Source organism: Rhincodon typus, chromosome 2 (assembly GCF_021869965.1).
Source record: "Rhincodon typus isolate 14 chromosome 2, sRhiTyp1.1, whole genome shotgun sequence".
NCBI lineage: Eukaryota > Metazoa > Chordata > Chondrichthyes > Orectolobiformes > Rhincodontidae > Rhincodon > Rhincodon typus.
In genome coordinates this window covers 119141093-119167036 of record NC_063333.1, presented here as the reverse complement: position 1 = coordinate 119167036, position 25944 = coordinate 119141093, and the positions used below count along the sequence as shown (strand labels likewise).

The window sequence follows — 25944 nt, the reverse complement described above, 5'->3', positions numbered from 1 at the left end:
TTTTTTTGAGTAATCCAGCAGTATAGTCTCATACAGCTCAAAAGATAACCATTTGGTTCATCATATCAGTGCTTCAAATTGAGCTACTCAAGTTAGTCATACTTCTTTGATTTTTCATAAAGTCCAGCAAATCTTTCATTCAAGTATTTATCCACTTCCTTTTGAAAGTAACTACTGTATCAGCTTCCACTATCTGCTTTTCAGGGTAGCACATTTCAGCTCATTAAATTGCTGCACTAAACATTTCTCACCTTCCCTTCTACACTGTAACTGTTCAAAACAACAGCTCAACACAACCTTCAAGGGCAGTTAGGGACGGACAATAAATGTTGGCCTGACAGCTAGTTACACCCATATTTCCCCAAATGAGTGAAAACCAAAAGTTAGAAGTGATTACATTTCACAAGTTTTCCATTCGCTATAAAATGCTTTTGGACATCATGAGGTTATGAAAAGCACTATATAAAAGCAAGTCTCTTTCTGGTTTATTTGTTAATTATTTTATGCAATATGATCAAAAATTGAAACAACTCACACACGTTTCCCTTTTTCTCTCTCTAATGACAGGAAATTTCTGAGACTTGGAAAAGGAAGGATCTGTCTGACAGCAGCAGGATAGAGGAACTATTAGAGTTTATAGTAATAGAACAGTCTGGTGAAAGGGGCAGAAGAGTCAAGTTATTGTCTCATTAGACTGTCCTCCCCTTGTTATGGCAACAAAACCAGATGCACGACAGCTATCTACCAACCACCGTGTTATAGAGGAACAGTTAGTGCTCTTCTTTGACATGGTTTGAAATTCATAAGCACCAAGAATCTCTACCTGTGCCTTCTAATTTCAGACAGTGTGGCCACTATGTAAAAGTTACTCATTTTAAAATTGAAATCAGGCCATATTTACAATGACAGGACACTGTTTACCTAAGTCCCACAATCTCCACCATCTTGCCTCTTTATGTTCCCTTCTCTCAAAACCCAGTAGAAGCCTGTCACCAGCAAGTCTCCATTTTATCAGCCAAAAGGCACAGTGCATATCTCTGACTTACCATTGTAAGGGTCACATTTTGGAGGAGGAACTAAATTATAGCAGCACAAAATAAGCTGTCAGGGGATGGAGCAGAAGGCTATTCTTCTTCACAGAGTGGATGATAATTCCACATAAAATTCACAGCAGTAAAAGCAGAACCAAAAGCCATTGATGGCCACACATCATCCGCTAGAACTCCCCCTGACTCAGGTACCAGATTAGTCGAGACCAAAAAGGTTGTTTAAAATTATGCATGCATAAACACTACCACCAAAAAAGTAAGAGCAGCAACAGATGTCATCACTAAATTATTTTATTGACCTTACCAAAATTTTAGTGGAAAGTATTTAAACCCATTGCTACAAGGAACATATGATTCACCCCAGGTACGCATAGAAACACAAGTCCAGAGGAAGAAGTGGCAATATTTGGAGAGTTTGATCTGCTATTTTGATTAGAGTGTAGAAACACCAATCAGCACCGCCAATTAGTTACCCCCCACCCCACACCATCCACAGAATACTTTTGACTTTGAAACCAATAAGAAACATGGTTAGGTTTGACAAGATAAAATCAACATTTTCATTTCCAGACCAATCAAATGATAAAACAATGAGTGGTATTTGAAAAATCACCTTAGTTTTGCCAAAATAGTTCGCGTTCCAAAAGTGGTTATGCGACAAGGTTGTTTCAAATGTTATCAAAAGAACTCCTATTTACAGCAGACATACTTGCATAAAACCAGATGGCTTATATAGAAAGGTATTTCTAAATAGTTATGTTGTTGCTTTCTATAAATCCAATGCCTAAGGTGTGCCGCAAACAAAGGATAAACAAAAATGCCCCACTCCATACCAACCAAATACAGTTCTGTAACAACCTTACGGCACGATTTTAACTAAAATAAATTAAACAAATAAGGCTAAAACGGATCAAAGATTTATTGTCACATTTCATACCTCTGAAGAGAAAATTTCAGCCCTGAAGGAAAAAAGCTGAGATCAGTGGAAGTTGTTTGTCTGCTGAAGTTAATGTGCAGCCTGGCACGAAAGCCGACCTGTGCCTGGGAAAACACATACACACACACAGAGGCGGGCACACGATGCTACTTTTCAGTTGCTGCAGCTTTCTAAGTAGCTCTGCTGATTCGAAAGGCTTTCACAACAACCGCGCACGTCCCAGCGAGAGACGCTTCAGTTTTTGGTAGGTTTTCTTTCACGGTGTGTTGGCATGACTACAGTTTCGTGAATGACTAATTTGAAAACAAAACAGCTTTCTTTTTTAGAGCAAGTTACCTCAACAGACATCCACGTCATAAGCTCTCTCCACCCATGGGAGGCTAGTGATTAAACAGGAAACTGAGCACGGAACTTCCTTCTTTCTCTGTGGGCAATTTAAATATTAATAAAGAAGACTTCAGTTTTGCGAACAACTGCTCGATGCGGGAAGCTAATCCCAGACTCCAGTCATACTTCTGGTTTGGGACTGTCAACATCCTGAATAAAGGTTAATGGTATTAACAAAAAATTTTTGATAATGCATATCAAAAATGTCAATGGAAAGAAAAATAACAAAAATATGGTAACCATCAAAGACCCAATCCGAAAGAGGCCAGCCCCTCACCCAATCAGTATATCGCCCACCAGAATATTCCATCTGAAGTCTAATCAGTCTCCTGTATAGGTTCAGCATAAACTCCCTGGTCTTGTAGTCCATGCCCCTGCTAATGAAACATAAATACTGTATGCTTTATAAACAACTCTCTCTATCTGTCCTGCTACCTTTAACAATTTGTACGCAGATACTAATAACAACCGAAAGAACTGCGGATGCTGTAAATCAGGAACAAAAACAAAGTGGCTGGAAAAGCTCAGCAGGTGACCCTTCCTCAGAACTGATTTCTGGACCCGAAACGTTAATTCTGTTTTCTCCTTCACAGATGCTGCCAGACCTGCTGAGCTTTACCAGCCACTTTGTTTTTGTTGTTGTTGTTGTGTACACAGATACATCCAGGTCGCTGTAGTCCTGCACACCCTTTAGAATAGTACCCTTTATTTTACACTGTCTCTCCATGTTCTCTGTGCCAAAGTGTAGCATTTCACACTTTTCCACATTGAACATCACCTGCTACCTATCCGTGTATGCCACCAACTTGTCAACATATCTTTTTGAAGTTCTGCACTGTCTTCTTCACAGTTTACAACACTTCCATGTTATAGATTGTCTGTAAACTTTGAAGATTATCCCATGGTGTCGGCTATGAATGACTGTGCGAATGCATAGCCAGTCACAGTAGTATCAGGCCTGTTTGCCAGAAACACTTGGTAAACTGGATCAAAAATTGGAGTAGTCCACTACCGTCTTCAGTTTTGTGCTGGCTTCAGCATGTGTGCATCTGATGTCTCCATGGACAGGTTGGCAACCAGCATGGAAATCTGGGTTCAGTAAAATGCTCAGTGGCAGCCAGAAATACATGAGAATCAGCACTCCATCACTTCAGCCAAGTTGCTTAGCATCAACAGCAAGACGTTACTCCAGATGTCCCTTCCTCTGAAGAAGACAGGGTGGTGGCAGCAGGCACCCAGACAAAGGAGGAACCACAAACAGATCTCCCACAAGTCTCCTCTCAGGATACTTCACAAATGCCATAGCCCTCCACCTTCACACTGCCTTGATCCCTAACACTGTGGAAGCTAAAGTTGAGGAGTGTGAGCCTGCATCAGGGCAGGGCACTCCCAGCATGTCGGATTGAATGAATGATTTTACTGTCACATATATTTGGAAAATTAGAGTGAAAAGTGTTCTGTTGCCACAATCTGGCGCCATTTTGGATTACAAAATGATTAAGAAGAAATTACTTAAATAGAGCCTCATCTTCTCATCAATTGACAGAAAAATATAAATGCAGAAAAATAAGAAATAATGTTCAAACTTACAGTTCTTATTGTCAAGCACGGCTCCAGTTTTTCTTAAGGGGCTTCTGTAAGGCATTCAGGTCTCCGGGCCATTTCTGGTCCATCCGATGCCCCAGGAGACCCCGGCTCCACTGCCGCTGCCTTGTTGACATTGCTAGGAGTCCTGATCAGGACCTACCGCAACCACAAACCTCGCTGCATTAGCCATGAGTCCCACTCCAGCCTCCTCCTCCGAATGGGCCCATGAGCAACAAATACCCTTAGGGACATCCTCTCAAATCTTTCTGGGCAACAGGCTCCACTGCAGAGTTGGTTCCGTCCACAAATATGGACCTGAGGACTGCAACTAGATGCAATGGGCGAGTATGGGGGAAAAAACTCAACACATAGGTAGCACAGGTGAAACTGGTGTAAATACACTCTCACATCTTAAAATGTATGCACTTTAAATCATCACATGTCTGATCAATTGTCATGTTAGCTGTATGACCTGGTTATGTGGCTGCCATATCAAAGACAAATAGCTTCTTCATACATCAGGAGCTCACTTAGTCCAAAATTACTGTGAACACTTTGTAATAGGTCCTTGCCTCCACTCGTGTTCTACATAAACTTGTGTGTGACTACACAATCATTTATGATTGCACATTTCTTTTCATTCTAAGTGTCTTAAAAAGGAACCTACAGTCATTTAAGAATGGACATTGTCCAGTGTTCAATTAACATCCAAATTCTGCTTCGTAGAACAAACATGTCCACACTGCCCCAGCAGAGAGAAAAAACATACTCCAACAACTGTGAATGTGTCTGCAGACATTTTTCATGATCAATATCTCTTATTTTCCTTCAGCATCTGGTCTACCACATTGCCATGAGAACCATGCACCCTTATATTTTTAGTTGCCTTCCTTTAAATTAATTATTTGCTTCACAGCATAATACTTCCAATCCCCACATCTGAGTTTCCCACTTTCCCCAACACAGCAAGAACTGCCCCTGATAAACCCTCTTGACGTTTATTGGGCCAAACCCAGGACTACCTGTAGCCCACCCCTTGGACTTACTTTTGAGGACAGCCACAATTGAGCACGGCTCAGCCACCTAACCAATGCCTCTATCATTCCCCAACTGACTTACCTGTAACCCCTCTAGAGTGTTTGGACTTGACCTGCAGGACTGACAGTGGCTCAGTACAGACCAACACGACAGGAATTTTTGGACCCTGATTGCACCAAGTGTCTGACTTACTGTGGCCAATTCCCCTAGATTAAGATGTGATGACACCCTCAACTAAGTCTGCTATGACCTCAACTGACCAAAGAACACCCTTTCCCCTTCCTCTCGACTAAGGACGACTTCGCTTGGACTTTGAGACATGGTCATTTGGTTGAAGTACATGCAGTGTGTTTGCTATGTATGCTGCTGGCACATGCTGTAGGCATGACACAGATGTAGCACAATGCCAGATATCAATATGCCAACGCCACCAACTGGTCAGAGGTGGAAACTGGTGACAGGATGCCTAATTTCCGGTCTGCCCTAAGAAGCAAGACAAGCCAGAGAAAATGTGAGCCTGTAAGTTCTGAATGAAGCAGCAATGTGCCAAAACACAAAGCAGCAATGCTGTGAACATCCAAATAAGAGCAAAATGAGTGAGGACTAAAAGGACAAGGTAAAAGACCTAAGATGCACTCTGTGCAGGTGCATGAGGTAGACGTATGTCCCTGCACATAAAGTGAACCTGGTGGAAGCAATACAATATAATGTGTCAGTGAGCTCCAACATATAGTAGTGAAGTGCTAAAGTGTCTTCGGAATTTATCTGAGGTGGTGATATGGTGAGGCTGGCGTTTTGCTGATTCTGACTTTGTTGAACAAAGGATGGAGGTGATTGCTGCTGCCCATAGAGCATGCCATGATGAGTTCGTAAATGGAGGTGAAAATGGAATCCCAGAGAAGCAAGCTGAAAGCTGCATCTGCCAGGTAGCCGCTCAGGCTTTCAAGCTGGGAAATGACACGATATAGTTTATCACTTGTACCTAAGGGAATCATAAACTGCATATAAATGAGGCCAGATTAGCTATTAATAAGATGCAAATGCATGGAACTAAAGTCCTCACTGCTTACTAATGAGATTCTCATTTAGCCATTGAAACCTTAAGGGCAATATTGGACTTTTGTCGTGATATTGAGAATCAAATTTTATTTCATTCTCAGCACACTCTCCCAAATTTCTCAACATTGCCCATAATGCTCAAGGGCTGATGAAATTCCATGTTATGATTATTAATTTAAATAAAGGAACAAAAGTTTACTCAAATTAACAGAAAAGTAATTCTCTTCCAACTAAGTTACTACAGTAAATTGTCTCCCTTTTAGAACAAGTACTTCAAGCACTAAAAAGACTCTTTGGATCGTTTCTTCTTCCTCCTCCTTAGGAATTCCCTTCAGATCAAGATGACTGAATTCCACTCTGATTCAATGGATTTGGAGTCAGCTGGTAAGTCTCATTGCAATCTGCAAATTCTGCAGGTGAATTGTCAGATTAACCAAACATTCTGGATTTTCCAAGATCATCCTGTAATTTGGTTTCCCATCCTATATTTGGGTTTGCAGGAATGACATTTCTTCCAGATTCCTCCAGGCAGTGATTGAAGAGTTTGCTTGTTACTTCCTCTTGCTGCTGTGCAAGAATACAGTAGACATTTAGCCATAGGAAGCAGGGACAATTGCTGAAAATCTCCTCTCTAAAGTTGTATGGCTTTGACAGAATTGGTTAGGATTAGGGTTAGAGTGTGAAGTGTCCAGCACACAAGTGTCTGAGATGGAAGATGGAGCAAGGGTGCAAGGATGTAGAAGTTTGAGGGGCGGTGTCTGGCTACAGTGGGGAATCAAGGTGGGGGGCCCTTGTCTTGCGCTGTTAGGAGTGGTCAGGCTTAATGGAGTGATCTGGAGAAGGGATTTCTGAGCGATTGAGAGATATAGAATTTGGGGAGAGAATCTTCTGAATGAGCAGGGTAGAGGAGAGTTTGGGGAAAGTATAAGGGTGTGCTGTTTTGCATGTCCCATGGATCAGTGCAAAGCTTTAAGGGAGTAGCACATGGAGCATTTACAGGTCAAAGAGGCAGACTAAATATTAAAGAATTTTACGTGTACTATATTATAATGCACAAAAGTGTTTTATCTGGGCCTCATCATCCCCATTGATGCTCTATGTATTCTTCCCTTGAAGCTCCACCTTGGGTCTCTGGTTCAATCTTGCTCGCCAGCCCTTTATCTCCCTCCCATCACACTTCTAAATTTCTGTCAACAATCCTCTCTCAAGATAACATCAGATATCCACCCCTTCTCCCCTCATCTCACTCCTTCAGTCTCACCAGCACCCTTTCCCTGCTCCTTCAGCAAAGTGTCTGTCTTAATACCCCCAGGTTTGTTCACTCTGATCATCATGTTTTCTGATACCCTGACCTCAGCTCTGCATGTTCTGATGAACCCTCCCAATATATTCAGTCCCTTCCGATGGAAACGTTTGACATTATGGTCATCATGTTTGTCCCTGTTTAAGGATGTTTGAGAACTAAAGCCTCTGCTGTCCTTCTGCAAGTCTCATGCTGTTACTGAGTTCTGGTCTGAGAGGTTGCTTCATGATTTTGATGTCAGGTATACAAATACCTTGAATAGCTCAGCTGGTTTTGAGTGAGTGGCATCTCAATAGTAGACATGATTCAGCAGTTATAAAGGCAGTTGGTGGCTGGTTCAGTGGATCAGCAGGCTCAGAAAACGCCTGGAAAAAAGAACTGGAAAAAGATAGCTTCATACAACAAGCCCGACTCCATGGACCTAGCAACCCTCGGCAACACCAGGTGACAGGATTCCAACAGCCTCTGGTCCGCCCTCAAGGCCACCATCGTCAATGCCTGCAAAAACTCAGTCACTTAACCAGAAAACTCAAGACTGGTTTGACAAGAATGCTCAGGAGATCCAAGAGCTGATAAGCCGGAAGCGCATAGCATTGCTGAGCGTAAAGCAGCATTCGCACTCAGAAGAGAAAAGGCAGACCTATAGGTGTCTGAAGACCAAGGTTCAACAACAACCCACGATGTAAAGAACAGGTGGTGATGGAGACAGCACTGGAGGCCCAATGAATGGCCAACAACTATGACGAGCAGGGTTGCTTCTGTGCTGTCAAGACCTCCTACGGTTCAAACATCCAAGGCCCCAGCCCACTGCTGGCCAAGGATGCAGTGGCTCTTATCAAAGACAAAGAAGTCATCAAATAACTCTGGGGGTAGCACTTCAGAGAACTCCTCAACTAAGGCTCTGTCGTTGACCCAAACATCCTGAACTGCAATCCACTGCATGCAACCTGCCACGAGCTCAGCAACACCCCAGGCCCGCACGAAGTACAGAAGGCATCTACCAGCTCAAGAATAACAAGGTTGCTGGAGCAGACAGTATCCCTGTGGAGGTACTGAAGTGCAAAGGCAAGGGGCTCCTGATGCAGCTACACGTCCTTGTCTGCTTTATCTGGAAAAAGGAGACTATCCTGGGAGAGCTCCAAGATTCCACAGTTGTGAGCATTGTCAAAGAAGGGAACAAGTCCGACTGTGATAACTACAGGGGAATCTCCCTGCTGTTGAACATAGAAAAAGTCATTGCAAGGTCTTCCTCAACCATCTTCTCCCTGTGGCTAAGGAACTTCTCCCAGAATCCACCGTGGCTTCCGACCACAGAGAAGCACAACAGACATCATGCGACAGCTGCGGGAAAAATGACCTTCTTCAACCTTACAGAGGTCTTTGACACCATCAAATGACAAGCATTACAGAGCATCCTTCTCCACTTTGGCTGCACCATGAAGTTTGGCACCATCCAGTGGCTGCTCCATGATGACATGGAAGTCGTGGTAATGACAAATGGCTCCACCATGACTCATTCTCTGTTCGGACCGATCTCAAGCAGGGCTGTGTCACGGCTCCAACACTGTTTTTGATCTACCTTGCTGCAACACTTCACCTCACGGCCGACCAGTTCCCCACTGGAGTGGAGCCAACCTACAGAACTAGCAGGAAATTATTCAACCTCCACCACCTTCAAGCCAAAACTAATGTCACCCCAACCAGTGTCATCGAGCTGCAGAATGTAAATGATGCGTGTGTATGTGCAAACTCAGAGGACAAACTCCAGACCATTGTCAGCACCTTTACGGAGACATATGACTTCATGGGTCTCACCCTAAACATCTGCAAGATGAAGGTTCTGCATCAGCCTGGCCCAGAACCCCCAATCATCAAGGTCCACAGGGAGGGCTTAGAAAATATTGACCACTTCCAATACCTCAGGAGTGTCCTGTCGACAAAAGCAGATATTGATGAAAAGATCTAGCATTACCTCCAATGTGCTAGAGCAGCCTTTGGCCTCCTTAGGAGAAGGGTATTCGAGGATAACAACATCAGATCCGACACACCCAAGATCATGGTTTACAGAGCTGTGGTGGTTCCTGCCCTCCAATATGCCTCTGAGATGTGGATTGTCTACAGCAGATACCTCATGGTGCTGATGCAGTACTACCAAGGCTGCCAGCACAAGATCCTGCAAATCCACTGGGAAAACAGATGCACCCAACATCAGCATCGTCAACCAGGCCAACATCCTCAGCATTGAGGCACTGACCATCCCTGATCGGTTGCGATGGGGCTAGGCACCTTGTCCGCATGACCGACACGAAACTCCGCAAGCAGGCGTTCCACTCCCCAGACTGAAATGGCAGGCGAGCCCCAGGTGGACAGAGGAAGCACTTCAGGGATACCCTCAAGACCTCACTGGCAAAACGCAGCATTCCCACTGACATCTGGGAATCACTGGCCCAAGACTGTCCAAAGTGGAGGAGAAGCATCCAGGAAGGGATCGAGCACCTCAAGTCTTGCTGTCAGGACAAAGTGGAAGCCAGGCGAAAACAGCGTAAGGAATGTGCTGCTACACCTACTCACCTCTTCCCACAACCACGTTATGCCCCAAGTTAGGCAGAGTCTGTGGAAACCACATTGGACTGTGCAGCCACCTATAGTGAGTCATCCTCATCTGCATGGGACTGCCACGATGATGGAACAGCAGCATCAGAAAATAGTTAAAACAGTCAGTAAATTGGAATCTTTGTGGTCTCCGCTTGATTTTCTGAGGAACAGATTGAGAGTACACTCAGGGAGCTCATGGGCAGAACATGAAGCCAGTTGTGTCATTAGGAACATTTTACAGCTGCAATATCTCTTTCTCCTGGCACAAGGGCCAGATGCCCATGTCAGCAACTTGGCAAGATAAGGAAGGTAAATGCATAGCTGGAAGGCTATCATTACTAGAGTAATATTAAGCGGGAATTCAACAGTAAACAGTCTGACGATAGTGTAAACCTAGCACCAGCAGGAGCAACACCCTCAGGTGAGTACTTTGGATATTTTGCATTAAGAGGATCTTGGTGTCACTGCACTAACACCAGTTTGGAGAGGTAAGGGACAACACTGACCTATGAAGTTGTATCATAAATGGAAATGTAGGATCCACATAATGTGAAATGTGGTGGCCCACTGAGGCGTTGGTACAGTATCCACAGCAGTCAGGGTATCAAGCTCGGCCAACTATTGCGGATTCTAATACATGGAATGCCTGAAGCATTGCAGGCAGAAGATAGTGTGCACCAGACACATCAACGGTTAGCTTCCTTGACCTGTCAGAGCAGCAGTACCTCTAAAGGCTGCAGCTGTCAGGTCAGGTAGTCACTAGCTTATTAATACTGATGGAAGCTGATCTAGTGCCAAATGGAGCATTTAACCATCTGTTGCTGATGGAAGTGAAGGTGACTATTGATTTGGACATGATTTTGTTCATTTGTGGTAAGTGGGCATCACTGGCTGACCAGCATTTATTGCCTGTCCCCAACTGCCCTTCAGAACCTGGTGGTCAGTTGCTTTCTTAAACCACTGCAGTTCACATGCTGTGAGTTGACTTACAATCCATTAGAGAATGAATTCCAGGACTTTGACCCAATGACAGTGAAGAAATGGTGACATATTTCCACGTGAGGATAGTGAGTGATAGTGAGTTGGAGGGGAACATGAAGGTGGTGGTGTTCCCATACATCTGCTGTCCTTGTCCTTCTAGATGGAAATGGTCATGGGTTTGGAAAATACTGTCTGAGGATCTTTGGTGAATATCTGCAGCGCATCTTGTAGTTAGTGCACATCGGTGTTACTGAGCACTGGTGATGAAGGGAGTGGATGTTTGTGGATGTGATTCCAATTAATTAGGCTGCTTTGTCCTGAATGGTGCCAAGCTTTTTGTGCATTGTTGGAACTGCACCCATCCAGACAAGTTGGGAGTATTCCATCAAGACAGCAGAGACAGGCACGGGAATTCCTAGAAGCCTGGTACTCCACGAAGAAAGCCATCAATGAGCACATAGAACTTGACCCCATATACACTCCACCTCGAAGAAAAACCGAAGTGAGGCAATCCAGTTCAACAGACTCCAGAATTTAAAAAACCAGGCAGGAAAACACACCGGCGCTTCATCGGAGGCTGCACTGATGTTGTTACCCAGCAGGGTAATGAAACGTCTATGGAACAACAAACCAGCTCGGCGAGCCAACCAACCATAACACCCACAACCCAAGCTACAAATCTACTCCAAAACCTTAGGAATCCTGTCTTATGCCTTGTAGATGATGGACAGGCTTTGGGGAGTCAGGAGGTGAGTTACTCGCCGTAGTATTCCTAGCCTCTGACATGCTTTTGTAGCCATTGTGTTTATGTGGTGAGTCCAGTTGAGTTACTGGTCAATGATACCCCAAGGATGTTGGTGATGGGGGATTCAGATATGGTGATATCATTGAAAGTCAACGAGGAGGTGGCTAGATTTTCTCTTATTGGTGATTGTCATTGCCTGGCATTTGTGTGGCACAAATGTTACTTGCCACTTGTCAGACGAAGCCTGGATATTGTCCAGATCTTGTTACATTTGAACATGGGCTGCTTCAGTATCTGAGAAGCCGCAAATAGTGCTGAAAATTGCACAATCATCAGCATACATCCCCACTTCTGACCTTATGATGCAGGGAAGATCATTGATGAAGCAGCTGAAGATTGCTAGGCCCAGGGCACTATTCTGAAGAACCACTGCAAAGATGTCCTGGAGCTGAGATGACTGACCTCCAACAACCACAACCATCTTCCTATATGCCAGTTATGACTCCAACCATCGTTTGCCCCCGATAGTCCAATGATTCTAGTTTTGCTAGAGCTCCTTGATGTGACACTCAGTCAAATACAGTCTTGATGTCAAGGACTGTCACACTCACCTCAGAATTCAGCTCTTTGGTCCATGTTTGAACCAAGGCTGTAATGAGGTCAGGAGTTGGGTGGCACTGGCGGAACCCAAACTGGGCGTCACTGAGCAGGTTATTGTTGAGCAGGTGCTGCTTGATAGCACTATTGATGACACCTTCCATCACTTTACTGATGATCAAGATTAGACTGATGGGGCATTAAATAGCTGGGTAGGATTTGTCCTGCTTTTTGTGTACAGAAGATACCTGGGCAGATGCCAGTGTTGTAACTGTACTGGAAAATCTTGGCTAGGGGAGGGCAAATTCTGGAGCACATGTCCTCAGTACAATTGCCAGAATGTTGTCAAGGCCAATAGTTTGCCTCCAATTGTTTCTTGATTTCATGTGATGTGAATGGAATTGGCTGAAGACTGGCATCTGTGATGCTGGGGATAGCTGGAGGAGGTGTGATGCATCATTCAAGCTGCATTTCTGGCTGAAGATTTGCTGTGAATGCTTCAGCCTTGTCTTTTGCACTGATGTGCAGGCTCTTCTATCGTTGAGGATGGGGATATTTGTGGAGTCTCCTCCTCCAATGAAATATTTAATTGTCCTCCATTATTCACGACTGGATATGGCAGGACTGCAGACTTTAAGTCTGACCTGTTTCTTGTGTGATTGCTTGGATCTGTCTATCACTTGCTACTATGCTGTTTGGCATGCAAGTAGTCCTGTTTGGTAGCTTCACCAAGTTGACACCATTATTAGGTATGTGTGGTGCTGCTCCTGTACTTTCCATTTAACAAGGCTTGATCCCCTGGCTTGATGGTAATGGTTGAGTGGGTGAAATGCCAGGCCATGAAGGTGCAGATTGTGCTGGAATACAATTCTGCTGCTGTTGATGGCCCACAATGCCTCATGGATGCCCAGTCTTGAGTTGCTAGATCTGTTCAAAGTCTGTACCGTTTAGCATGGTGATCATGTCACACAACATGATGGAGATTATTTTCAATCTGAAGGCTTTAATGGATCTGTCTTCAAATCTAACTTTAAGAATTTTCTGATTGATATTGGGATATCATGCAGCTAACCAAAAATGATGTAAATAAGGGGATGAAATAGTCAGTCTTCTTTGTTGCTTTTGTCTTGGCTACCTTACTGAGCTTCTGCTATACAATGGTAGTTTGCCTATTACAGCTGATCACAACCCAATTGACTGGATTCAGCAAAAGGTGAAGTTGAAAACATTTATCATTTGATAATTTTTTGATACTTCACTTGTCACCACTGATGAGATGTTGCAGAATTTCAATTTTACCCATCTGAGATCCAGGAATAGCTCAGATTAAAAATATTCATGCTTGCTTTCAAATCACTTCATGGCCTTGCTCCTCTCTACCTCAGACATTTCTTTTTGCCCTATAATCCTCAAGATCTCCGTATTCCTTCAGTTCTTGGTTTTTGCACAATCCCAGCTCACTTCCCTTCTCTGTTGGTGTCTATGGGCAAAATCTTCCCAGTCCCTGAACAACTTGGGCTATGGAGAAAAATTTGGGAAAACCAGATAAAATGTTAAGAGAGGCCTTCTGTTTTCAATTGTTTTCAAATTTCAAATTTGCTCTGATAACATAGCCACCTGTCTCTCCTTCTGTAAGACATGCTTTAAAATGTTCTTACACTGTACCATGTCCAATTTTGATTGAGATCACTTCCTTGAAACCACATAGGGCATTTTACTTCATTAAAGGTGCTAATATAAAGATCTCACCCAGTCATGAATCTGCCACTATTGCAACAAATTGGCCTCTTGTTTAAGATTTGAATTATCAACCACAGGTCAGGGGCGCAGCATCAGGAAAAGTCCCAAATTTACAAATCAGACTCCAGAGTAACTGCTCCAGATGTCCGATTTTGGCTCTGTGGGCGCTGTGAGTGGGCAGGTTTAAACCGATCACCCTCGGAAACAGAGATACGGGGCGCAGAAACAGGCTTTCTGAAAGGCCGGCCTTGGTGAACTGGCACTTGTAAGACAACAGGAACATAAAACAGCCCTCCAGTCCTTGGTCCCTCACAACCGCCTGCTTCTTCAGATAGGGAATGAGGAACGTTTATACATGCAGTAAACATCACAACTTGCAAGTATTACAGCCAGCCATACTGTATATATATGGTGCAGGAAAATCAAGCAAGATTCTGCGCACAATGAACACTTTGGAAACACTGCATTTGTCTCTCCAAATGTCTGTCACTATTTATTCAATGGCCATTACATCAAGTTATTTGTCCAACTATAATGTTAGAAGTTTTGCATAAACACACTTACTGTAAGTGAACATTCACTCCTGGTAACAACTTTATGTCACACTATTTCCTTCACACCAATTTTCAATGTGTTTTTGTCACATTTAAATGTATCTATTATACTTAAACCCTATTGAATTGACAAAGTAACTATGGCAGGGGTATCTGCTCATTATATTTCACAAAATGTTATATTCCTTGAAATCCACGAATTATATAAATTATTACAACATTCTAGTATAAAATCACAGCTTCTGGCCTGAAGCCACATCTGCAAGGAGCATGTAAGTTTATTTTTTATTCATGCAGCGGATGTGGGAGTCATTGGCTGGGCCAAGATTTATCGTTTATCCATAATACCCCTTGACAAGGTGGTGAGCCACATTTTTCAACTGGCACAATCCATTTGGTACAGGTATTTCCAAGTCAGGTTGGTGAGTGATTTAGAGGGGAATGTGCAGATGGTGATGTTCCGTGTATCATCTGCCCTTGTCCTTCAAAATCGTATTGGTCTGGGGTTTGGAAGGTGCTAAGGACCCATGTTGAATTTATGTAGATGGTACACTGCTGCTACTGAGTGTCAGTAGTAGAGACAGCAAATGTCTGTGGACTTTGTGCCAATCAAGTAGCTTGTTTTGTGCTGGATGGAGCCAAACCTCTTGACTGTCAATGAAGCTGCACTCAACTGGGCAAGTGGGCAGTTTCCAACATATTCATTGTGCTTTAAAGATGGTTGGCAGACTTTGGGGAGTCAAGAGGTGAGATGCTCACTCCTGGATTCCTAGTCTCTGACCTGTTTTTGTAGCAGTAGTATTTCTAAAGCTAGTTCAATTTCTGATCAATAGTGACCCAAGAATGTTGTCAGTAAGAGATTCAGTGTCTTGTTTCATCTTGGTGTATATGTATGTGTATGGGATTTTTAAAAAAAGAGGTAGAGTTTATGTTAATAGAGAACTGTAAGTTAACAATTCATGTTTCTTTTCAGCCTTTCGATTGAACAATCTGTTTGTAGTAAATAGCCATTTTCTTTTTTAAATAGAGAGACTTGTATGTGTTTTCTTTTAACCTAGGTTCGACAGTCAGGTAAACTGGGGACTTTGGATAGTTCCATTAAATCTTTTTCACATTTGTGATTGATATAGGTATCAGTGGGGCTCAATTTCCAATGCACTAACCCAATGAGTCGTGACTTAGCCCAAGCCTGGATATTGTCCAGGTCTTTTTGCATTTGCAAATGGACTGATTTAGTATCTGAGGTGTTCCTATTGGCTTTGAACATTGTACAGTCATCAGCGAACATTCCCACTTCTGCCCTTATGATGAAGAGAAGTTCACTAATGAAGCAGCTGATAATGGTTGGGCCTAGAACGCAACACTGAAGAACTCCTGTGGCAACCACAATTAATTCAATGAGGAGAGTCTTCCCTCGATTCCCATTGACACCAGCTTTACAAGAACTTCTTGATTCTACACTCTGTAAAATCTGCCTTGCTGTAAAGGCCAATGACTTTCACCTTCCCTTTTGATTTCAGCTCTTTAGTTCTTGTTTGAGCCAAGGCTGTAATGAGGTCAAGAGTTGAGTGGCCTTGACAGGACCCAAACTGAGCATCAGTGAACAGATTATTGCTAAGCAAGTGCTGCAAATAGCACGACTGATGACACCTTCCATCATTTTACTGATGATTGATAGCAGACTGATGGGGTGGTATTTGGTCTGGTTAGGTTTTTTTCCTGCTTTTTGTGTACAGGATATAACTGGTCAGGTTTTCGTATTGTCAGGTAGATGCCAGTGTTGGAGCTATGCTGGAACAGTTTAGCTAGGAGCACACGTATTTAGTACTTTTGCTGAAATACTGTCAGGGTCTGTAGCCTTGGCAGCATCCAAAGCCTTCAGCCGTTTCTGGCATGAATCAAATCAGTTGAAAACTGGCATCTGTGATGCAGATTCCTCTGGAAGAAAATTGCATGGGCACAGTCCTTAAGTTTTTGTCCATCAGTTATCTGAGGGTTAAGATTGCATGCCTGGACCATAGGAGGAGAAAGTTCACATTATTCTAAGCAGGCCCGTTTTCCAGAATGTAGGGACCAGGTCTTTCAAACTCCAGGTAGTTGGAAACTGAAAAGTATGCATTAGGGCTCCCAGAACTTCTGATGCACTGACCAGGTGATAATTACCAGGAGAGTTTAAATTTTAAATTAACAATTACCCAACAACTAGAGCTCTCCACAAAGATCCCAAATTCTAAGTTAGAGTCAGATACTTCAGAGGGTTCCAACTTACTTACCTGATAGTTAGCCAGGAAAAGGTTAGTTGAACTAAAACCTGCTCTGACTCTTGGCTGACTGGAAAACTGATCTCCATATGCCAGTCACACACATGAACCCATTCCCCACACACTGAAACCTGAATCAATTTACCCTCCTCCCAATATCCACCCACAATCCCTCATACTTTAATAAATACTTTTCTTCAGTATTCACAACTAAGAGGGACCTAATTGTAGAGGAGGACAGTGTGAAACAGGCTGGTAGGCTAGAGGAGGTCAATGTTAGTAAGGAAGATGTACTAGGAATTTTGAGGAACTTGAAGATAGATAAGTCCCCCGGGCCTGATGGGATTTATCTAAGGATTCTATGGGAAGCGAGGGAAGAGATCGCAGGGCCTTTGGCAACGATCTTTTCATCCTCACTGTCCACGGGTATAGTGCCAGAAGATTGGAGAGAGGCAAATGACATTCCCTTGTTCAAAAAAGGGAATAGGGATAACCCCGGAAATTACAGGCCAGTTAGTCTTACGTCAGTGGTGGGCAAATTATTGGAAAGGGCTCCGAGAGATAGGATTTATGATCACTTGGAAAGGCACAGTTTGATTCGTGATAGTCAGCATGGATTTGTGAGGGGTAGATCATGCCTCACAAACCTTATTGAATTCTTTGAAGAGGTGACAAAACACGTGGCTGAAGGTAGAGCAGTGGATGTGGTATACATGGATTTACGTAAGGCATTTGATAAGGCTCCCCATGGTAGGCTCATGCAGAAGGTAAGGAGGCATGGGATAGGGGGAAATGTGGCAGATTGGATTCAGAATTGGCTGACCCTTAGAAGACAAAGGATGGTAGTGGACGGATAATATTCAACATGGTGCTCAGTTACGAGTGGTGTACTACAAGGATCTGTTCTGGGTCCTCTTCTATTTGTGATTTTTGTAAGTGATTTGGATGAAGGAGTGGAAGGGTGGATTAGTAAGTTCGCGGATCATACGAAGGTGGGTCAAGTTGTGGATAGTGCAGAGGGCTGTTCTAGGTTACAAAGGGACATTGATAGGATGCAGAGCTGGGCTGAGAAGTGGCAGATGGGGTTTAATCCTGAAAAGTGTGAAGTGATTCATTTTGGAAGGACAAACTTGAAAGCAGAATACAGGGTTAACGGAAAGATTCTTGGCAGTGTGGAAGAGCAGAGGGATCTTGGGGTTCATGTCCACAGTTCCCTGAAAGCTGCCACCCAGGTGGATAGAGTTGTTAAGAAGGCGTATGGTGTGTTAGCTTTCATTAATAGAGGGATTGAGTTCAAGAGTCGTGAAGTTATGCTCCAGCTATACAAAAGCCTGGTTCGGCCACATCTGGACTATTGTGTCCAGTTCTGGTTGCCTCAGTACAGGAAAGATGTGGAAGCGTTGAAAAAGGTGCAGAGGAGATTTACCAGGATGTTGCCTGGAATGGAGTGAAGGTCTTACGAGGAAAGGTTGAGAGAGCTAGGGCTTTTCTCTTTAGAACGATGAAGGATGAGAGGTGACTTGATAGAGGTGTACAAAATGATCAGAGGTATAGATAGAGTGGACAGCCAGAGACTTTTCCCTAGGGTGGAGGTAGCTATTACGAGGGACATAGTTTTAAAGTGAGTGGAGGTAGATATAGGGGAAACGTCAGAGGTAGGTTCTTTACTCAGAGAGTGGTCGGGACGTGGAATGCATTGCCGGAGAGGGTAGTGGAGTCGGCCTCATTAGGGGCATTTAAGCGGCTATTAGATAGGCATATGGATGATAGTATAAGGTAGGGGTGGAGGTTAGATAGACCTTGGGATTAGGGTAAAAGTTCGGCACAACATCATGGGCCGAAGGGCCCGTACTGTGCTGTACTCTTCTATGTTCTATGTTCTATACCTAGTTCCCCCAACTGGACAGCAGGGTACCCAACCCGTTCCACAAATACCCAAATGCTACCACCTGATCCGACCCCTAGTAAGTGACCCATCCTGCACTTTCATGTACTTGCCAGGCACCTGTACCCCTCTCACTGACCTTCCACCGTACACCCCTCACTCACTTGAATGACATCCTATCGCCTCAGACACTTATATGCCACTTTATTTCATCACCCACATGCCATCCTACCTTTTCACTAATTCAATTGTCACCTGTACATCCCACATACCTGCCAGCCTACTCCCTTATTAATCTGCTACCCCACTCCCTCAACCACCTGTCACCATACTCATTTCCCCATATCAATTTTATCTCACCCACTCATCCCCTAAAACCTTATTCCCTTACCTCCCTGGCATCTTACCACTTTACCCATCAGCTACCATGCCTCTGTAACCACCCACCCCATTCCTTTCCAACCAACCAGCCACCATACCGTCTCACCCACTTACCTTATACACTTACTTTCTCTCAGTGGCTGTCAACTAGGCTTTGGAATCTTTAAACACTTCACTTACTGAAATATAGCAACTATCGTGGAAGAAAAGAGGTTATGACTCTGATTCACTCTGATGCTGTCTGCATTGGTTCACTGAACTACATCAGGAGTCAGGCGTGAAAAATCCAGGGAAGATAAAATGACAGCTCTTTGTCTGATCTGAGTTGGAAATAGGGATTCTAATCCAAATCAGAAAATTCGGGCCTTGGAGATGATCAGAAGAAGAAGGTATTCCAAGTGTGATGGTTACTATGGAATGTTAGAAGCAGCAGAAGTTTGACAATCCAAAATAAACCAGACATCCTACATACATTAGTGGGATTAATTAAGAGGAGTCCCTGAGAGACCACTTTCACTAAAATAGCTCTGAGATGGGCTGTGTTCAGTGTTTCGGTGCTCCAAGCATGCATTGCTCAACATTATCATTTAATGTAAATAATAGAAGATGGGTATGGGGTCAAAAGAAATATTTCCATTGGTCCTATTAATGAAGGGTCTGTCATCCCTTTAATAATATGCTGTAATTTAAATTTCTTCCCAAAATCAGTCTGTCTTGAGTTTCTGATACAAATATAAAGAAACTAATGTAGCTGTGCCATAATTCAAACTTCCGCATTTTCCCTCAACCCTATTCCCAGTAAATTACTAGTAACTCAATGCCCCTTCCTGGCTCCATATTAATTGATATGTTAAGAGGCTTACTGTCCTCAAGGTACAGTTCCCCTCCCTTCCCAAACCACAGTTATTACTCCCACTAAAACAGCACATGCCTTATCCATTTATCCTTATTAACTACAACTCATCTGCGAGCTCCCTTTCCTTTCCAATATTTTTGACTATGTTTTTTGCTTCCCAGACATGACAATGTGTCCATAAGTGAGGAATTACAATTTTTTGTTCCCATGGCCTTTTCATTATCATTCTCTTGTCTTCTTCAAGCTGTGGGCAGCCTTTAACACAGTTGACCATGCCATCTTCATCAAAGTCTCTCTTTTTTATTAAGCTCCATTCTACTATTATCTATCCAATCATATCAAAGCCAATTCCATCATGGCTGCACATTCCACTCACTCATCTTTTCCTCTGGAGACCCATCAGAATATATACTTGGCTCCTTTGTCTTCCTCACCTACATGCTGTTCATTTGTAACATCATCAGTATCTGGACATACACTAATAAGACACACATCTACCTCTGCACCATTTCATTAAACCTGAACTAGCTAGCAGTGTGATGGTAACAACATTCTCCTGACTGCCTCTGTCCAACTAACTAAAACCGTCAATTCAGTAATTCTTGAATTGCTCTGAGTGACTTATTGAAAAGCTTGCAACCCATCTAACCTTATACCTAGATAGGCCTGAATGTAACTAATATTTGAAACAGTCAACGGTAGAAACCCCCTATTTCCTGAATGTTACAACATTCACAGAATGCTGGCTTACATAACACAATTGGATATATATGACAAAGATCCTTTCTATCTAATGTTGCCAAGAAGATTTATTTTCTGAGAGACTGCAGAAAAAAAGCATGTATTTCAAGTTTTGTGAGCACACTGGAGTAATTTCTTTAAGAAGCCATTGATTGTTTGCTGTGGACATGGTTTTTTTTTAAACAAGGCTTCTTAGAAATGTCATGAACGATGAAAACAGTTTGTTTTGGTATGGACATGCTGGGGTTGTTTTGAATAGTGACTGGCTTGTTTACGTTTTTTTTAACTAGTTCAGTTGGAGGAAGCCTGCTAAGAACGAGCAGTGTTATGGAAACCCTGCTAAGAATCAGCAAAGTTGGCGGAAAGCAAGTTTAAAACTATCTGAGCTGGAGGAAAGCCTGCTAATAATCAGCTGAATAGGCCAAAAGCTTGCAATAAACCATCTGCTCAACTGATCCAGCCTATTTCTGTAAAGAAAATCCTCTACAGCAATTCAGGGTAAAAATTTATTGGTACTTTTGAAAAAGTGATTGAAAGAACATTCCAAGATTATATTTCCTGAGTGAGCTGAGTCTATAACAATTTTTGTGACAAGCACAAAAACAGAAATTGATGGAAAAGCTCAGCAGGTCTGGTGAAGAGAAATCAGAGTTAACGTTTTGGGTTCGGTGACCCTTCCTCAGAACTAGACCCAAAACGTTAACTCTGATTTCTGTTCACAGATGCTGCCAGACCTGTTGAGCTATTCCAGCAATTTTTGCTTCTGTTTCCGATTTTCAGCATCTGCAGTTCTTTCAGTTTTTATTTAGTATGTGACGAGTAACTTGATTACATGTGCAAGAACATCTGAGCAGCAGATTCCAAAGCTATACTTGATTGTTTTGCATTCAAAATAATCCATTAGACAATGTGTTTTGCTTTGTCAGAAAGCCAAGCTGCACAGGGAAATCTTTTTTCTCTTTTCCTGAAAATTATGTATATCTTGGGATAAGTATTTGTACTTTGATATTACTCACTATGTATATTAATCAATTATTGCGTCTTTATTGAATAAACAAAATAATAATAAACACAATTATAGAACTGCTTTACAGATCTTCGTAGAATAGAATAGAATCCCTACAGTGTGGAAACAGGCCCTTCGGCCCAACAAGTCCACACCGAACCTCAAAGCATCCCACCCAGACCCACCCCACTACAACCCACTTAATCTACACATTCCTGAACACTACAGGCAATTTAGCATGGCCAATCCACCTAGCATGCACATCTTTGGACTGTGGGAGGAAACTGGAGCACCCGGAGGAAACCCACACAGACACAGGGAGAATGTGCAAACTCCACACAGTCGCCCAAGGGTGGAATCAAACCCAGGTCCCTGGTGCTGTGAGGCAGCAGTGCTAACCACTGAACCACCGTGCCGCCCTGAGTGACAGTAGTAGAGCATGACCCTTGGTGGGAGGTGGATATAGTATGAGAGGATGGGATATTGGAAAGAAGATGTTGGCACTTGCACCTGCACAGTAGAGAAGATTATTGAGCTTCTTTCTACACTGCAGTGCATTCCTCCAAATGGTCTATTTGTTTAAAATGTGATGTAGATATAGTATTTACTTGACCATCTTAGTAACTAGAAAAAGTAATCCTATTTTCTATTGCAATCCATGGAGTAGCGGAACTAAATGATGGGGCACTCTTTTAGCTGTGGTTGTAATAATGTTTAAAAAATGGAATCTAACAAATACTTAAATTTTGAAAGTAGGGAACTTAAATTATAAACATGGGCAATGTAGTGCCAGATAAAATCTTGAAGATATCAGATCATCTCCTGTTACTTTAAAGTATGAAGAGATGAGATAAGCCTGTGTTCATAAACCATGAATGTTACGATGGAATTTGTTATGGTTTCATGTTTTCACTTTTCCGTCACACTGCAGTGTAGGGGAGGCATGATATTATGCTAAATTCACTTCAGCAAAGAATTTACGATTTCTTCGGTCCAATAGTGATGACAATATAATCAGGGTTAAAATAAAAGGGAATATCTATGAAAAGAAATTAAACACATTCAATACAACTTAGTTTTGCCATATAATTGCTAACTTATCTACTCCATGTAGAGTATTTTATGCCAGCTCTATGTGTGTAGCAGCAATTGACTCTATCAGATATTTTCTTCTATCAGAGTTGAGGCATAGAAGCAGCTAAACCTATCTTTAAATTCCATGCTTTTAACAGTAGTAGCAAAAGCAAAACTGTCTCCATGTTCCTTACACGCTTAAGGGCATCAAAAAGAGCTCAACTTATCTTCACACTAATTCTCAGGTTTTAAGAGTATGTGAACTAATTTCCATATTCCATGTCAGCTCAAAGGTCACAGCATTTGCTGAAGCTTTCTCCACATTTCATATCTTCCTAGGTGTATTTATTTACACATTTTGGTCTCTTAGGGAATTGAGCGAGATGGAAAGTGAGCACAAAAAGTTGAGTTGAAGCCAAAGATTATATTGAAAGGTGAAACAGGCTCAATGGTCCATTCTGCCATTCACTTGTGTTTACTTACAGTTACAGCTGCAGAATTATAGCAGTGGCTGAATCTGTTTCCACAGTTCCTAACAATCTGAAGTTGGAACAGTAGCTATAACCTCATTCTGTACTGGCTCCTAGACAATGACAATGTCTTGAGTTATAATAAAGCTGAAAATACGTAGATACCATACCACCCTCAGTGGTATAGCACTATCTGCAACTTCCTCAATAATTCTACAATAGCCCCAGAGGTTTCAAAGGAGCAAAACATATCTTCATAGTAGTATCAATCACAGAAAAGATTACATCAGCTGAATCTATGTCCTCATTGAATACCAGCTATATGGATATATCAGTAATTGAATCAATTTTGACATTCATACCAATGCAGAAACAAAATAAGATAACTGCTGGATATCCGAAATGAAAACGGAAAATTGTGGCAATATTCAATAGGTCAGTCAGTATAGCTCATGGGCCAGATTTCCATTTTAGAGGTCAGTAATTCAAGGTTCCTTATATCCTCCATGTCAACTTCTGCCCCCAAGCCATCCCATGCCAACTTCATGCCAACTCATGAACCCCAGCCAAACCCATGCTTCCTATAGTCCCCATGCCAACTTAAATCCAATTCCTGTTGAACTATGCACAATATCACCACCAAGTCATTTTTAGCCTTTGTGCCAACTTACTGCTAACACATATCTCCCCTAAGGCCCATATACTCTCCATGCCAAATCACCCATTAGCTATTACAAGCAGACCTCAGGCGTCATGTTGAGACGAAACAAAATAAAGTCTAAATATCTGTTACAGCCTTTACTATAATACAACACAAACTCATTCATGAAAGCTGGTTCAAAACTTTTAAAATTCCTCAAGTACTTACTCCCTTATAAAAGCAACAGACTTCATAACCCCACTTCAAAGACAGCTAACCCTTTAATAACTTATTTTAGCTGACCATCAAACTGTGAACAAGGACTCCAGCTGAGGTAATTAGTTGTGAAAAGCAAGCAAGCATTAACAATGACATAATGATAGCCCTTGGGCAAATGTCAACAAATAGCTATTGTAACTGCTAGACAGTACTTTCTAAACCCCTCATTGATGCAGGCAGCCTATGTTGTAATTTTAAATTTAACTAACCTCACAGTTTGAATTTTTCTTTACTACATACTGACATAGGTGAAATGTTAGTACTTCAGTCTTCAGTGGTTGGGTTGTAAATAACGTGACAGCTTGACAATTCCACAAACCTTTTCCACCCTTCATAAATACTTAAGTAGAACATAAATAATCCTGACTGTCACACAGTGGGTGGAGACCCTACTCTATTTGAATTTAGCAATGAGTTAAAATGGACTACTGCATTTTGTATTTCAGCCATGTGTGAATCCTACCTCCTTGCCCGTCTGGCAAACCTGAATCTGTTAGAAATGGGAACAGATGTCCGGATCTGGGGTCCCCCTTGTAGGGGTGACCTGTACCTGGCCATGTAAGGTGACTTGTACCTAACCACACTAAGCAGCCCATGCCTGCTTACAAGATGGCAGACAGAAGCTAAGCAAAACTAAGCAGCATGCTCACACAGTAAAATACAATTGTATCTTTGAACAAATCTGCTAGAAGGTCAGTAAAAGAATGCTGTACGTTCGCATCCAAGACAGTTCTGACAAAGGGATGCCTTAGGACAGATAAATAACCAATTCTAGACTTATTAATGAAAGGATGATTGTCCCAGTAAATAAATAACATCAGGTGCTAGATTAAGTCCCTAAGCAGCTGCAAGGACAACAGCTAAAATTATTTTGAAGTAAATAGTTGCTGCTTTGAAGCTACCTGCAATATTAAATAGGTTCTAATTAAAAATACTTTAATCATAGAAGTTGGTTTCAATATATAACCAAACTATAATATAAGCATTAAAATAAAATTTAAACCTAGATGTGACGGTTAATTAGCCTTAGGAGATGCCTTCTTATGCCCTGAACAAGACAGATTGCTCACAACCCATAAATTACAAAATGCTAACAGTAGAAGCAGTTGTGTAACGTTATACTTTATAATTAACTTTATAACAGAAATTAACCTTATAGTAATTAGTTAAAAGTAACTTTTTTTTTAATATTATGTAATTGGGACAGTGTGAAGTATTAAAAGAATGGCTGAATTTGATAAAATAAAGCACACGTAGTACAATGAATAACAGAACTCACACGGTCCTGAGAGATAAGAAGCCTGAGACAGATCTGAAGGAGTGTAGCCAATAAGCTTTTGGAATGTGAATGAATAGGATACATAGAAAGATCCCAAGGCCTAGAGATTATAAACGCCATAAGACAATTGGAATCTGGGGCCATCCATAGGAATTTCCTTCATTGATTAGGTGAGCATGGGATTGGGTGAACGGATTAAGAGGGAAGGGCAGTGACTACACTGTATTTGATCATTATAACAAAGTGTATAAAATGCTGTATTTTCACTGTAAAAATCAGAGTGTGTCATTGATCTCCCTTTTGATTTGGGGAAATTCTTTGGCCCTTTCCCCGCATCAACCGGTTTCTGCTTGAATAAACATCTTCCACTTGCCTGAATCCTGCCAGCCTCCTGAGTTTTTGTCCCCAGTCAAGGGGTATGCTCTTACACTATTCAACATTTTAAAGGTTCACAGAGTTCCCGTAACACTGAAAATCTGGCCCACTCAAGATGTCTTCGA

General features: G+C 42.3%; 1 protein-coding gene and 1 long non-coding RNA gene across 4 annotated transcripts in view; one reads left to right on the top strand and one right to left on the bottom strand.

Moving 5' to 3' along the window:
* Positions 1-2427, bottom strand: part of LOC109930721 (E3 ubiquitin-protein ligase RNF144B) — a 67207-nt gene extending 64780 nt beyond the window's left edge. For 2 of the 3 annotated variants that reach the window (XM_048610569.1, XM_020530189.2), the window contains exon 1: positions 1987-2380. The gene's annotated coding sequence lies outside the window, so the exon portion shown is untranslated. Of the gene's footprint in view, positions 1-1986 lie in introns of all 3 variants that reach the window. The other variant, XM_048610576.1, reaches the window with a different exon arrangement.
* On the top strand, positions 2158-21341 carry LOC125485817. The gene is made up of 3 exons (XR_007264511.1): positions 2158-2230; positions 6380-6441; positions 20987-21341. It is a non-coding gene; the product is annotated as an uncharacterized LOC125485817 (long non-coding RNA).
* The last annotated feature ends 4603 nt before the right edge of the window (positions 21342-25944 follow it).